Source organism: Oncorhynchus mykiss, chromosome 1 (genome assembly GCF_057628025.1).
Source record: "Oncorhynchus mykiss isolate SJ-2025 chromosome 1, ASM5762802v1, whole genome shotgun sequence".
NCBI lineage: Eukaryota > Metazoa > Chordata > Actinopteri > Salmoniformes > Salmonidae > Oncorhynchus > Oncorhynchus mykiss.
In genome coordinates, this window is record NC_143022.1 from 73,223,697 (window position 1) to 73,238,982 (window position 15,286).

At 44.1% G+C, this 15,286-nt stretch overlaps 1 pseudogene across 1 annotated transcript; it reads right to left on the reverse strand.

Annotated features, from left to right (window-relative positions):
- Positions 1-8,276: 8,276 nt before the first annotated feature.
- LOC118965321 (rap1 GTPase-GDP dissociation stimulator 1-like) lies at positions 8,277-13,051 on the reverse strand (annotated as a pseudogene). Its single transcript, XR_016483321.1, has 9 exons — positions 12,904-13,051; positions 12,596-12,739; positions 12,109-12,240; positions 11,699-11,833; positions 11,357-11,482; positions 10,567-10,706; positions 10,271-10,397; positions 9,795-9,930; positions 8,277-9,681 (listed from the first exon to the last, which is right to left on the reverse strand). The product of XR_016483321.1 is annotated as a rap1 GTPase-GDP dissociation stimulator 1-like (transcript).
- Positions 13,052-15,286: the final 2,235 nt, after the last annotated feature.

The window sequence follows — 15,286 nt, forward strand, 5'->3', positions numbered from 1 at the left end:
AGAATATGTACATAAGGATATATGAATGAGTGATGGTACAGAGCAGCATAGGCAAGGTACAGTAGATGGTATCGGGTACAGTATGTACAAATGAGATGAGTATGTAAACAAAGTGGCATAGTATAGTATAAAGTGGCTAGTGATACATGTATTACATAAGGATACCGTCGATGATATAGAGTACAGTATATACGTATGCATATGAGATGAATAATGTAGGGTAAGTAACATTTATATAAGGTAGCATTGTTTAAAGTGGCTAGTGATATATTTACATCATTTCCCATCAATTCCCATTATTAAAGTGGCTGGAGTTGAGTCAGTGTCAGTGTGTTGGCAGCAGCCACTCAGTGTTAGTGGTGGCTGTTTAACAGTCTGATGGCCTTGAGATAGAAGCTGTTTTTCAGTCTCTCGGTCCCAGCTTTGATGCACCTGTACTGACCTCGCCTTCTGGATGATAGCGGGGTGAACAGGCAGTGGCTCGGGTGGTTGATGTCCTTGATGATCTTTATGGCCTTCCTGTGACATCGGGTGGTGTAGGTGTCCTGGAGGGCAGGTAGTTTGCCCCCGGTGATGCGTTGTGCAGACCTCACTACCCTCTGGAGAGCCTTACGGTTGAGGGCGGTGCAGTTGCCATACCAGGCGGTGATACAGCCCGCCAGGATGCTCTCGATTGTGCATCTGTAGAAGTTTGTGAGTGCTTTTGGTGACAAGCTGAATTTCTTCAGCCTCCTGAGGTTGAAGAGGCGCTGCTGCGCCTTCTTCACGATGCTGTCTGTGTGAGTGGACCAATTCAGTTTGTCTGTGATGTGTATGCCGAGGAACTTAAAACTTGCTACCCTCTCCACTACTGTTCCATCGATGTGGATAGGGGGGTGTTCCCTCTGCTGTTTCCTGAAGTCCACAATCATCTCCTTAGTTTTGTTGACGTTGAGTGTGAGGTTGTTTTCCTGACACCACACTCCGAGGGCCCTCACCTCCTCCCTGTAGGCCGTCTCATCGTTGTTGGTAATCAAGCCTACCACTGTTGTGTCGTCCGCAAACTTGATGATTGAGTTGGAGGCGTGCGTGGCCACGCAGTCGTGGGTGAACAGGGAGTACAGGAGAGGGCTCAGAACGCAACCTTGTGGGGCCCCAGTGTTGAGGATCAGCGGGGAGGAGATGTTGTTGCCTACCCTCACCACCTGGGGGCGGCCCGTCAGGAAGTCCAGTACCCAGTTGCACAGGGCGGGGTCGAGACCCAGGGTCTCGAGCTTGATGACGAGCTTGGAGGGTACTATGGTGTTGAATGCCGAGCTGTAGTCGATGAACAGCATTCTCACATAGGTATTCCTCTTGTCCAGATGGGTTAGGGCAGTGTGCAGTGTGGTTGAGATTGCATCGTCTGTGGACCTATTTGGGCGGTAAGCAAATTGGAGTGGGTCTAGGGTGTCAGGTAGGGTGGAGGTGATATGGTCCTTGACTAGTCTCTCAAAGCACTTCATGATGACGGATGTGAGTGCTACGGGGCGGTAGTCATTTAGCTCAGTTACCTTAGCTTTCTTGGGAACAGGAACAATGGTGGCCCTCTTGAAGCATGTGGGAACAGCAGACTGGTATAGGGATTGATTGAATATGTCCGTAAACACACCGGCCAGCTGGTCTGCGCATGCTCTGAGGGCGCGGCTGGGGATGCCATCTGGGCCTGCAGCCTTGCGAGGGTTAACACGTTTAAATGTCTTACTCACCTCGGCTGCAGTGAAGGAGAGACCGCATGTTTTCGTTGCAGGCCGTGTCAGTGGCACTGTATTGTCCTCAAAGCGGGCAAAAAAGTTATTTAGTCTGCCTGGGAGCAAGACATCCTGGTCCGTGACTGGGCTGGGTTTCTTCCTGTAGTCCGTGATTGACTGTAGACCCTGCCACATGCCTCTTGTGTCTGAGCCGTTGAATTGAGATTCTACTTTGTCTCTGTACTGGCGCTTAGCTTGTTTGATAGCCTTGCGGAGGGAATAGCTGCACTGTTTGTATTCGGTCATGTTACCAGACACCTTGCCCTGATTAAAAGCAGTGGTTCGCGCTTTCAGTTTCACACCAGTCAAGCAACATTACATTGGCGGAAAAGAGTGAATGGACTCACTAAACATTCAAATCCTTTTGCTGCAGGATCATTTTTCTGTGACAATACTGGTCAAATTGTAAATCTTACACCTGTACAGGATCGGACAAAAACGATAGCCCAGCATTTGTGTTTACCACAGGAGGTGAGGGATCACATACAAGAGTCTTTTGTTTCACCTTCTTTAGACTTACGTTTGCTAAGCCCCCTATCAGAGCCACCATTTCTATTGGGCACAAAATAATCTGAAACACAACCAAAACAAACAGCAAGTGCATCCAACAAGTTTGTAGAGTCACAAGCTTGATGAAATCATTGCGCACTAGGCATATGGGACAAATACATTTTTACAAATCTTTTGACTACTGTAATACTCACATAAGTAAATTTGTCCTAATACTTTTGGTCCCCTAAAATGGGTGGGACTATGTACAAATAGGGCTGTAATTCCTAAACGGTTCATTCACCCGATATGGATGAAAATACCCTCAAATGAAAACTGTTAGTCTGCACTTTAACCTCCTAGTCATTGTATTATTTGAAATACAAAGTGCTGGAGTACAGAGCCCCAAAAACATATATGTGTCACTGTCTCAATACTATTGTAGCTCACTGTAGTTTCCACACAGGTCTCAAGGGACAGGGTTTGTCCTTGGTCTCTGTTAAGTGGGTCTTGCATTTCTACAATACACCCTATAGTCTCTTTGTAGAGAGAAGACGATTTGAGGATGATTTTGGCTAAAGTATAAGACAGGAAATCATGCTGAGAATAACATCCCTCTGTTGACTCAGAGTTGTTTTTTTTATCTATGCAGCCTTGAGGGCCACAACAACCTTGAGGGCCACAAGTCAACAGAGAGACTTTCTCTGCACATCACTGGACATTCCTGTCTGTCTAGTGCTCAGAGTTTCTGGGGAAAGCTCTGCTAGAGGACATAGAAGATGTAGGAGTCATATCATTTTTATTTATTTATTAGAGCCTGAGGTGCTATCTGAGATCTGAATTCTCATTAAACATGGTATATGAATGACATTCAAACATGCAATTAGTACACTTGTCGCGCCCTGACCTTAGAGATCCTTATTATTCTCTATGTTTGGTTAGGGTGTGACTCGGGTGGGAAAGTCTATGTTTTGTATTTCTTTGTTTTTGGCCGTGTGTGGTTCCCAATCAGAGGCGGCTGTCTATCGTGGTCTCTGATTGGGGATCATATATAAGTTGTCATTTTCCTTTTGGGTTTTGTGGGATCTTGTTTTCTGTTTAGTTTCTTAGCCTTACAGAACTGTGTGCTTCAGTTTTTTTGTCTTTGTTATTTTGTTTTGGTGTCATCAATAAAAAGACGATGTACGCCTACCACGCTGCGCCTTGGTCCACTCTTCATTCTACAAACGAAAGCCATTACAACACTTCCATAGATAACTTGGTATGCATACTGTATCTATGAAATCAAATTTGATTGGTCACGTACACATAGTTAGCAGATGTTAATGCGAGTGTAGCAAAATGCTTGTGCTTCTAGTTCTGACTATGCAGTAAAATCTATCAAGTGATCTAACAAATTCACAACAACTACCTTATACACACAAATACACATAAATGTGAAGGGAGGAATAAGAATATATACATATAAATATATTGATGAGCGATGGTGTGCGGCAAAGGCAAGATGCAGTAGATGGTATAGAATACAGTACATACATGAGATGAGTAATGTAGGATATGTAAACATGATTAAATTTGCATTATTTGAAGTGACTAGTGATACCTTTATTAAGTCCGTTTATTTACGTGGCCAGAGTCTTTGAGTCTGTACTGTATGTTGGCAGCAGCCTCTCTATGTTAGTGATGGCTGTTTAACAGTCTGATGGCCTTGAGATAGGGGGGGGGGGGGGGGGGTGCTCCCTCTGCTGGTTCCTGAAGTCCACAATCATCTCCTTTGCTTTGTTGACGTTGAGTGAGAGGTTATTTTCCTGACACCACACTCCGAGGGCCCTCAACCTCTCCCTGTAGGCTGCCTCGTTGTTGTTGGTAACCAGGCCTACCGCTGTAGTGGTACAACTTGATGATTGAGTTGGAGGCGTGCATGGCCAGGCAGTCATGGGTGGACAGGGAGTACAGGAGAGGGCTGAGAATGCACCCTTGTGGGGCTCCAGTGTTGAGGATCAGCGGGGTAGAGATGTTGTTTCCTACCTTTACCACCTGGGGGTGGCCCATCAGAAAGTCCAGGACCCAGTTGCACAGATGGGATAGTCCAGTGTGCAGTGTGATGGCGATTGCATCGTCAGTGGACCTACTGAGGCGGTAAGACAATTAGAGTGGGTCTAGGGTATCAAGTAGGGTGGTGATATGGTCCTTGACTAGTCTCTCAAAGAACTTCATGATGACAGAAGTGAGTGCAATATAGTCTTTTAGTTCAGTTACCTTTGCTTTCTTGGGAACAGGAACACTGGTGGCCATCTTGAAGTATGTGGGGACAGCAGACTGTGATAGAGATTAGTTGAATATGTCCATAAACACTCCAGGATGCCGTCTGGGCCGGCAGCCTTGCGAGGATTAACACGTTTAAATGTTTCACTCACGTTGGCCTCGGAGAAGGAGAGCCCACAGGCTTTGGTAGCGGGCCATGTCAGTGGCACTGTATTTTCCTCAAAGTGAGCAAATTAGTTGTTGAATTTGTCTGGGAGCAAGATGTCAGTGTCCGCGACGGGGCTGGTTTTCTTTTTGTAATCCGTGATTGACTGTAGACCCTTCCACATACGACTCTAGTTTGTCTCTATACTGATGATTTGCTTGTTTGATTGCCTGTTTGTATTGGTCGTGTTTCCGGTAAACTTGCCATGATTAAAAGTGGTGGTTCGTGCTTTCAGTTTCACGCGAATGCTGCCATCAATCCATGGTTTCTGGTTAGGGAAGGTTTGACTTCTCCGATGCACTTGCTAATAAACTCGCTCACCGAGTCAGCGTATACATCAATGTTGTTGTCTGAGGCTATCTGGAACAAATCCCAGTCCACGTGATCAAAGCAATCTTGAAGCGTTGAATCCGATTGGTCAGACCAGTGCTGTATTGACCTGAGCACGGGCGTTTCCTCTTTTAGTTTCTGTCTATAGGCTGGGAGCAACAAAATGGAGTCATGGTGTCATTTGCCGAAGGCAGGGCAGGGGAGGGCTTTGTATGTGTCGCGGAAGTTTGAGTAGCAATGATCCAGAAAGTTACCAGCTCTTGTCGCGCATTTGATACGCTGATAGAATTTAGGAAGTATGGTTCTTAGGTTAGCTTTGTTAAAATCCCCAGCTACAATAAATGCAGCCTCATGATATGTGGTTTCCAGTTTACATAGAGTCCAACAAAGTTCTTTCAGGGCCGACGAGGGATCTGCTTGGGGGGATACACACGGCTGTGACTATAATCGAAGAGAATTCTCTTGGAAGATAATGCGGTCGGCATTTGATTGTAAGGAATTCTGGGTTGGGTAAACAAAAGGACTTGAGTTCCTGTATGTTGTTGTGATTATACCAAGAGTCGTTAATCATAAGGCATACACCCCGCCCTTCTTCTTACCAGAGAAATGTTTGTTTCGGTCGGCGCGATGCGTGAAGAACCCGGGTGGCTGTACCGACTCTGACAACATATCCCGAGTGAGCATTGTTTCGGTGAAACAGAGAATGTTACAATCTCTGATGTCTCTCTGGAAGGCAACTCGTGCCCTAATTTTGTCCACCTTGTTATCTAGAGATTGGACATTGGCGAGTAATATGCTCGGAAGCGGTGGATGGTGAGCTCGCCTTCTGAGTCTGACCAGTAAGCCGCTCCGTCTGCCTCTCCTGCCACGTCCGCATTGTTTTGGGTCAGCCTCTGGGATAAGATTGCATGTCCAGGGTGGAGGTTTGAACAAAGGATTTGCTTCGGGAAAGGTGCCTTCCTGGTTGTAATGATGGTAAGTTGACATTGCTTTTATATCTAATAGTTCCTCCCAGCTCTATGTAATAACCCTTGAGATTGTCTGGGGTAACAATGTAATAAATAATACATAAAAAAAGCTAATAACTGCATAGTTTTCTAAGGACCTGAAGCGAGGCGACCATCTCTGTTGGTGCCATCTTGCGACTGGGTGACTATTATAGATGTCTATTACTAGTAGGTTATGCGGTCCTAAATGTTTATCCCAAAATGTAAATACTGCAATAGCAATGGAAGCCACTGACATGAAAGGCACATTCCAGGTTGTAACTCCAATGTGAGATGTGCAGTGCGACTGCAACAAATACAACCTGGTACACAACCATAGTGATTATAGAGGTGGTTATCCAATTGGTTCAGGGTACAGAAGTGTTAATGACACACTCAGGACTCAGCTGTGCTCTGCCTGGTGTGAGTAACACGCACACACACACACACACACACACACACACACACACACACACACACACACACACACACACACACACACACACACACACACACACACACACACACACACACGCACACACACACACACACACACACAATCTTTTTCCCAACACCAGTTGTTAAAGGGGTGGTTTCATTGATAGCAGTCCCATGTTTTGCTGTGGTTTTCCCTGGTTCAACTGATGTTTATCTGTCTTAACAGATTGCTCAGGAAATAGCAGGCAGTTGAATGTGCAGGCACATGCACTTACAGACACACACACACACACACACATCTGGGCTCCTGGCCCAGAATCCCACTCGCTGGCAGTGTGCAGAGATCAACCATTTTACAGTGCAATCTCTGAAAATCAGCCTCTACCCAATGATACACGCGCAAGCTTGTACTCACACACAGTAAACAGACACATACAGACACACACACACACAAACAAACACACACCCACACACTGAGTCATGTAATTGTGTACATACTGAGCCTCATTTCAATAAAGAGCTTTGAATAAGCATTGACTGTAGTGTAAAGACAATGTTGCCACCTAGTGGTCAGAGTGGTTGTCTTCTCCGTAATGTGGCACATTGTTTCCCTGTGCTTCTCCAGCCTGGACTTTCACACAGTAGGTATGGATGCAAAGCACAGTATGGGCTTTTACCGCCTGACTAAAACATTACCACTCCTGTAACTGCTGAGACTTTAGTTTATCTGAATATGGATGAGGCAAAATATGTTCTCCTCCCACATGGGAAAAAGGCTTAGGGAGTCTGAGACAATGTGTTTATCACATTGTTCCCGGGTACACTAGCAGAATGAGAAGGGTAGCCATTGTGTTTGGAAAAACGACACGCAGACAGCAGACCCATACTGAACTGAAAGTATTGGACTAGAGGAAGAAAATGACCAGTAGCCTTCCTATAAATTGCTTTACCTGTCCAATGTAGTATTTTAGAGACCTGAAACACACCCACATTCAGTCATACAGTACATACTTCAATGAACAGATAAGTTACAGGCCATTGCCAGTTGTTTCTGTAAGCCATCCTTTTTTATTAAAACACCAACATAGTTATTTCAAAGATCAATTGAGGAGTTTATTTCCATACCGCTATATCCACACATTTTAGAGTTTATTTCCATACCGCCATATCCACACATTTTAGAGTTTATTTCCATTACGCTATATCCACACATTTTAGAGTGTATTTCCATAACGCTATATCCACACATTTTAGAGTTTATTTCCATTACGCTATATCCACACATTTTAGAGTTTATTTCCATAACGCTATATCCACACATTTTAGAGTTTATTTCCATAACGCTATATCCACACATTTTAGAGATTATTTCCATAACGCTATATCCACACATTTTAGAGTTTATTTCCATAACGCTATATCCACACATTTTTCACATTTGTGTTTTTGCATCAGAAATGATTGCTTACCTTCATGTGTGTGTAAACTATTACTATTCTCAGATTTGTATATAATAGATATTAGATGTGTATGAAAATGTGTTTATTTGCAAAACGCTATATATCCATTGTTTATCTGGAATGGAATGTTCGTGCCCTGTATATTTGACTGTGATATGTGGATGTCTCTCCTAGCTATTTTAAGGTGAATGCACTTACTGTAAGTCACTCTGGATAAGAGCATTTGCTAAATGACAAAAATGTCAAATGTAAATGTTTTACATACAGATCTCATATTACTGTATTGAATAACTTATTTAGAAAATTAAATAAAATTGATGTCACAAAAGTATAATTTGTACATTTCTTTATTAAAAATGTAGTTATTTGTTACATATTTGTTAGCATTTTGCAAAAAAACATGATTATGTGTCTCTCTGAAATGAAAAAGTTATAGATTTTAAACAAATACATGTCTGTCATTGAACAACCACATGCCACGATTAGATAGTGAGAAAACCCACCAATCTCGTTCATAATTTCATTCAACATTAAAAGCTAATTTACCAACTCAGCTCCCATTGAGTAGCCTATTAGGTACTAAAAGGAAAGACAGATGGAGAGCTGTTTTTCAGTTGCTATTAGCTCTATTAATCCCTTTGAAATAGCCAGTCAGTCTCTGTTGGGCTCAAGACCCCTTAACAAATTGGTGTTAAAAGGAGTTGAATCAGCAGGGCTCTGAGTGCAACATTAAAGCTCCCTTCATCACAAGCCCTTTGCTGGCCCAGCATCAACATAACATATTGATCCCTTTCAGTCTGAATTTTGGAGCTGGCAACCAGTGGGGGAGGTGCCTGACACTCTCACAGCTCTGTAATGATTATCCCCAGTGCCCACCCACCTGTGCTCTCAGATAACTAGCACTAATTAAAATGTACTTTGGTAAAATATCAGAGATATTGGCTTTGAATGCTTTTCTTGAGCTGTAAACTGTAGATAGTACAGAGGGGATCTCACTATGCAAGATCCACAGAGAAGAGACAGGTCCTATTCTAGGAACATTTACATCCATGGACATTGGTCAATACAGAGTATAGATAGAACATCACATGGATAAACAGTGTCAGGCGTTAGTTTTGTGTTTTCCATTGAGGGTAAGCGCATTAGGTGCTATGAAACAGTAGCCATGATTAACCCTATACGCAAACGTTTCCTTTGATAATATACACTGGTTGCTATCGGAAATCATACATACATTGAATTGATTGGAGTACTGATTAGAAGAGCTATTTCACACAGAAACACTATTTTTACAGATGGTCATGAGGACTGAACTGGGGTTGTTGTGATTCGTGTGCGTTTTCATGGGTTGGCTCATTCAGCTTGTGCTTAGAACATAGGCTATCACCTTGTTAGCGCTCTGTCATATTGGGTTGGTCAGTCTTAATGTAGCTCTGTCCAGCTGTGCTCTCCATAGACCAGGTGAATGGAGGCCTAGCTTTGGAAGACTCAATATCTGCTTCTTTTCATGGAGAGAATGGTGTAGTCACGATAGTAGGGGAGGTTGTGGTGGCACGTGGTGCTGAGAGTCTGTGGTCACATTGACCAGGGCAGTGGTCCGGTCAGGCCAGTCTAGCTGGTTTCAGAAAGCATGGCCAGCACTGTGTCGGCCTGTGTGGCTACGTTGGTGCTGGAGTGACCAGAGAGCTTGTTGAGCGTCTCCTTCAGGTTAAGAGATTCCATTTCTTCCTTCATCGAGCCTAAGAGGGAGGAGTATAGAGAGAAAGACAAAGAGAGAGAGTAAGAGGCAGAAAGAAGGAGCGAGAGAACATGCGTGTGGGTGTGGATGCACGTGCATGCGTGGGGTACCTACTGGAGTTGGCCAGGCTACAGATAAGCCCTAGGGCACTGAACTTGAACTCCACAGTCGCCACTGGGTCATCCAGCATCTTCTGCAGTGTGGGCAAGAGCTCTCTCGGAGCCCTCTCGGAACGATTCCTGCATGGAGGCTGGAAAACAGAAGGACATGTCACAAGCACACACGCAAGGAGTGTTAGTCTCTCATTTACAGGAAGTACATTATGGTATTGAACATTGGTATGCAGGGGAATTAGTATAACCTAAAAAAGAGCTTACAGTAATTACCATTGTGAAATATAAGCTGATATTATTACATTATATGTTATTACATGCTGACATAATACAGTATATACAGATATTATTACAAATCTATTTATTTTGGTTTCTGTCAGTAAACATGTATCTAGCTACGTTCTGTCAGTCCAAAGGATAGCTTTAGATGTATTGATCTTTCCCTCTTTGCTCTCAAAGGATAGTAGAATCCCTCACCGATGTCAATGGCAGATGCAATCGCCAGGGCCACCAGGGCTTCATTCTGCATGATCAAGTGTTCACTGGTTGCCATGGAGATGAGGTGTCGCACCCCATCTGCTTTGGTTACAGCATTGATGACTTCCTGTAAGAGTCGGAATGGAGAGAATCAGTCTTTAGAAGAGATGAGGATTACACACATTCAGTATGTAATCCTCGTACTGTGTGTGTGTGTGTGTGTGTGTGTGTGTGTGTGTGTGTGTGTGTGTGTGTGTGTGTGTGTGTGTGTGTGTGCATGCCCACAAGTGACTCACCGGGGCACGGCTGTGTCTAATAAGGGCGGCCAGGAGGCGGTTGGCCTCTCCCCTGACCCCTGCATGGTCCCGTGCCTCACACCACTCCATGATCCTCGCCAACAAAACCTCATCTTTACCCAGCACTGCAGCTGCCTCCTCTGAGAGAGGACGAGCGGAGGGAGTGGAGGGGGAGAGAGTCAGAGATAGAGAGTGGGGGGTGAGAAATTGAGTGAGGGAGGAGATTAGAGATGAGAGAAAGATGGTTGAAAAGGGTTGGAGAGAGACAGAGAGAAAGGGAGAGAAAGATAGAGACAGAGAGAAGGGGAGAGAAAGATAGAGAGAGAGAGAGAGAAATGGGGGAAATAAACAATGAAAGGATTAGAAGTGAGAAAGCAGACTCAGAGTGGTGATTCCCTTTATAGGAGTGTATTACCTCAGTAGACTACAGTAATCAAGGGGACCCACTGTACCCTGCAATTTACTGTGACAGGTCATAGTAGTGCCTGTGGTGGATTTTATATCCCACATACAGTGTAAATAGGCTGTGATTCCAACTGTGCCTTTGGACATAGAATCATTTTACAGCATCTACTGGGGCTGAAATAACTATCCTATTGTTATTAGGAACAACAGCCCTGTTTCTTAGTTTATCATAAATAAAAATGACTCCAACACACATTTAGTTAACTCTGCACTAGATAAATGCATTTGACCTATGTGATTTTAGTTTAGTCACATGCAGTATAACCCAGACCTCTACATTAAGCACACATCCCATTCTTCTTCACCATACACCTTTCCCACAAACCTTGTCCATCCACCATCATGTGCAGGGTGCCCAGCAGTTTGAACTGCACTGGGGGCATGTCAGAGCGCAGCAAGGTCCTGATTCTCTCTGTCACCCCGTCCTCCAGCATCCTCACCTTATTACTGGCTGAAACACCAGGGAGAAGAGGGGTCACAGTGGTCTCAGAGCTGAGAGTCCTTAGTGTAAGAACAGCTTACAAGATAAACACATTAGTCATTAATTTCCCGCTGCCAGTTGGTCATTCAGTGGTGGGTTCAGTGGGGTCAGTTTGTGTGTGTGTGTGTCTGTGTGTGTCTGTGTGTGCGTGCGCGTGTGTTTGTGGTTATCCATCCTACTATGCACCTGGGATCGCCAGGTTTCTGAGCGCACTCAGTCCGGCATGTTGGACGGACACGTCGCCTTCGTCCACATGCTGCTCCAGTAGGGTCAGGATATGAGGAACCACCCCTAACTCCAACATCTTCACACAGTTACTGTCTGAGAAGGGTGAGAGAGAGAGAGAGAGAGAGAGAGAGAGAGAGAGAGAGAGAGAGAGAGAGAGAGAGAGAGAGAGAGAGAGAGAGAGGGGATACAGGAATTGACGAGAAGAGGCAGAGAGAAGATACAGAGAGAGAAAGGTGAAGAGAGGTTATAAGGTAATTTAATATGAATATAGACATGGGCTAAGAACATCAGAGACTGAGGAGAATCAATTCTCAAAACTAAAGCAGTCAATGCAGATAAGTCAATCTGAAGGCATTTTGTCATCTCACCGTTCCTGGCAAAGTTGGCGATGGCCAGGGCTCCAGACAGTTGCAGCTGAGTGTTGGAGGACTGCAGCCAAGAGAGTACATCCCGGTACACCACACCCGTGCCCTCGCCAAAACACTTCTGCATGGACTCATCTAATGCACCAAACACAGCACACAGGGACAGGCAGCACATCAAACTAGTCAGTCACCAATTATCCATATTTAATTTAGCAAAGAAATCAAAACAGATAAAAGAAATAAACAAGAAAACCACGTATCATCATCATCAACACATCGCATGAGCTGATTTTTATGGATAAAATGTGATTCTTAGTCTGAGAGTATCTTTGCTCGATTACATTCGGAATCAAACATCAATCAATTTGAGTGATGTGAGCTGACAGACAGTGAAGGGGTGTGGGTGAGTGAGGCATGGACTATGGAGGTAGGTTCAAGGGGAGAACCATAGAGGGATTCTGGTGCCTCCAGGTCAGGTTGCGTTCCTTACCTCCCAGCAGGAGGGAAACGATGAGGTTAGAGGCAATCTTGATGCTGCAGAGGTCATGGGGGTCAGAGCCACCCTGTAGCCCCCGAATCATCTCGGACAGAGCCTCAGGAACCCCCGACTCCACAAACTGCAGCTTCAGAACGTCTGACAACAGCAGCACAGGAGGAGTGTGTTAGTCTGAGCACACATTCATTCAACCCTCTATGTGAAAAGCTTAAACCTCACTTGCAGCCTATTTAATCTCATCCGTGTCTGTATAAATTATCATCATTTGAATGACCACATTTTAGGCCCTTGCCCAGATGTACCACTCTCTCCCAGTGATCCCAGAACCTCCAGTATGATGTGTCTTCTCTCTGCGTCAGTAGCCAGTTTTAGCTGGGCCGTCAGCACCTCTGCCACGCCCACCTCTACCAGAGCCTCCCGCGTCGTGTCTGCAGGGGTCAGAGGCCACATATTTTAATTGACACCTTTATCTAACCAGGCCTGTCAGTTAAGAAACAATTCTCATTCACAGATAAGAATGTGAGAAACACAATAACTGGTTCAACTCAGTATACGCAGTCTCCAAGTAAACAAATGAGACAAGCACACCATTTTGGTTCAGAAATGTAACCAAAAACGAACAGGCTTTCCTCCCCACTGGCTACAGAGGTAAATTCAACGTCTGTCTATTCTGTGTTGGTTCAACATAATGTCATTGAAATATCGTGGAAACAACATTGATTCAAGCAGTGTGTGCCCAGTGGGTCCTCTCTGTGACCCTGTCTAGAGTATACTATACTACTCGTTGAGGATGTTATTTTCCCCCCAGTCTGCTTAGTGCCTGGTCTTGTCCACTCTGTTTTAATGAGTCCTGCGCGGCTTGTGGGCATTGTAGAGGGAAACATGAGTGTTCCTTAGAGTCTTAGCTTTCAGTGAAGGGGTCATAACATTTTGCAGCTTAAACCATTCAAAAGATAGAGTCACATTTGTAGGAAGGAAACAGAAACCACTCTGTTTATTACAACCACATCTAACGGCTACCAGAGGTTACTGAGGTAACCCCGGTTCTGTGAACCAAGCACATTTTTAAAATGGTTTATTTCATAGTTTCTATCACAACCCCATGTTTGGGAAACGCTGAAATAGGACATAATTACGTGCACATAAAGGAACAGGACCATATGGTAATGGAATATACAACACACATACAACACACATACAACACACATACTACACACATACAACACAGCAAAACATTTGACCTGTTGGACACTTTAAAATTCTTATCTGGATTCAAACCGATAACTATCTTATACAGTATAATCACCTTTCACCAACTGAAGAACACACAAAGCCATGCAGGTATGTGGTAATTGGACAAATTGGAAGGCGTTGTAACTTGTCCTGTCCCATTTCATGTATAGTATTACCTTCATATTACAGGATCATCTATGGTGCTCCAATGCTCCTCTCTGGTTTCTTCGTTCTCTTGTTGGTTTAGCGACCTCTGCATTAGCCACAACACCCCTCTCTGACTGTGGGGCTCACGCCTGATCCTGCGAAAACTGTGGATTCAGTGTAGAGCGTATCAGCAGTTCCAAAGTGCACTATTGTTCATTCACAGGTGCTTTTTAGAGCTCAGTTCCTTGTATTCTGGCCCTGCAAACACGCCTACGCACACAACCCTGAGACACATCTACTCTACAGTATATCTGCGTATTCAGTTTCACACACAGACTCACCTTGACCTAGAACGCATTCCTAAACCCATTTGTTTTTCCTATTCTGGCTTCACTGCCTGATAGAAGGAATCTGCACAGCATGCATGATTCTCGTCTGATGGCTTTCTGTGATTCATACAAAGCACTGTTTCATTTTGAAACCTGGGATGACATTATGAGCTGAAATAAAGGAATTCAGATCAAAAACTGGCAAATTTTATTACATTGCGAGTCGCAGTGTGCAGATTCTACAGAGTGTGACTCCTCATAAACTATAGATATTGAATGTGTTTTTATTGCGGGTTGCTTTGTCACACTTTATCTATACCTTTCAGATTGACAGTAGAAGTTGTCAAAGCTTTAGGATCATCACCTATAAGATACCATGGCCTGTAATCAACTGAGGTCAAAGGGCGAGGATCAACAGCACCGATCTAAATTGAGATTAAAGCGATGGAGCTACAGTAGACAGACAATATACAGATGTAAGTTCTGAATTTGATCACTCTGTTTTACATAAAGGATTTACATAAATTCACTGAAAACCTGTACTAACACAAGGTTAAATTAATTAACAGTATTGCACTTTTCATGTAGCCTAATTTGGGACAGCTGATGGCCTAACCACCAGTCAAGCAACATTACATTGGCGGAAAAGAGTGAATGGACTCACTAAACATTCAAATCCTTTTGCTGCAGGATCATTTTTCTGTGACAATACTGGTCAAATTGTAAATCTTACACCTGTACAGGATCGGACAAAAACGATAGCCCAGCATTTGTGTTTACCACAGGAGGTGAGGGATCACATACAAGAGTCTTTTGTTTCACCTTCTTTAGACTTACGTTTGCTAAGCCCCCTATCAGAGCCACCATTTCTATTGGGCACAAAATAATCTGAAACACAACCAAAACAAACAGCAAGTGCATCCAACAAGTTTGTAGAGTCACAAGCTTGATGAAATCATTGCGCACTAGGCATATG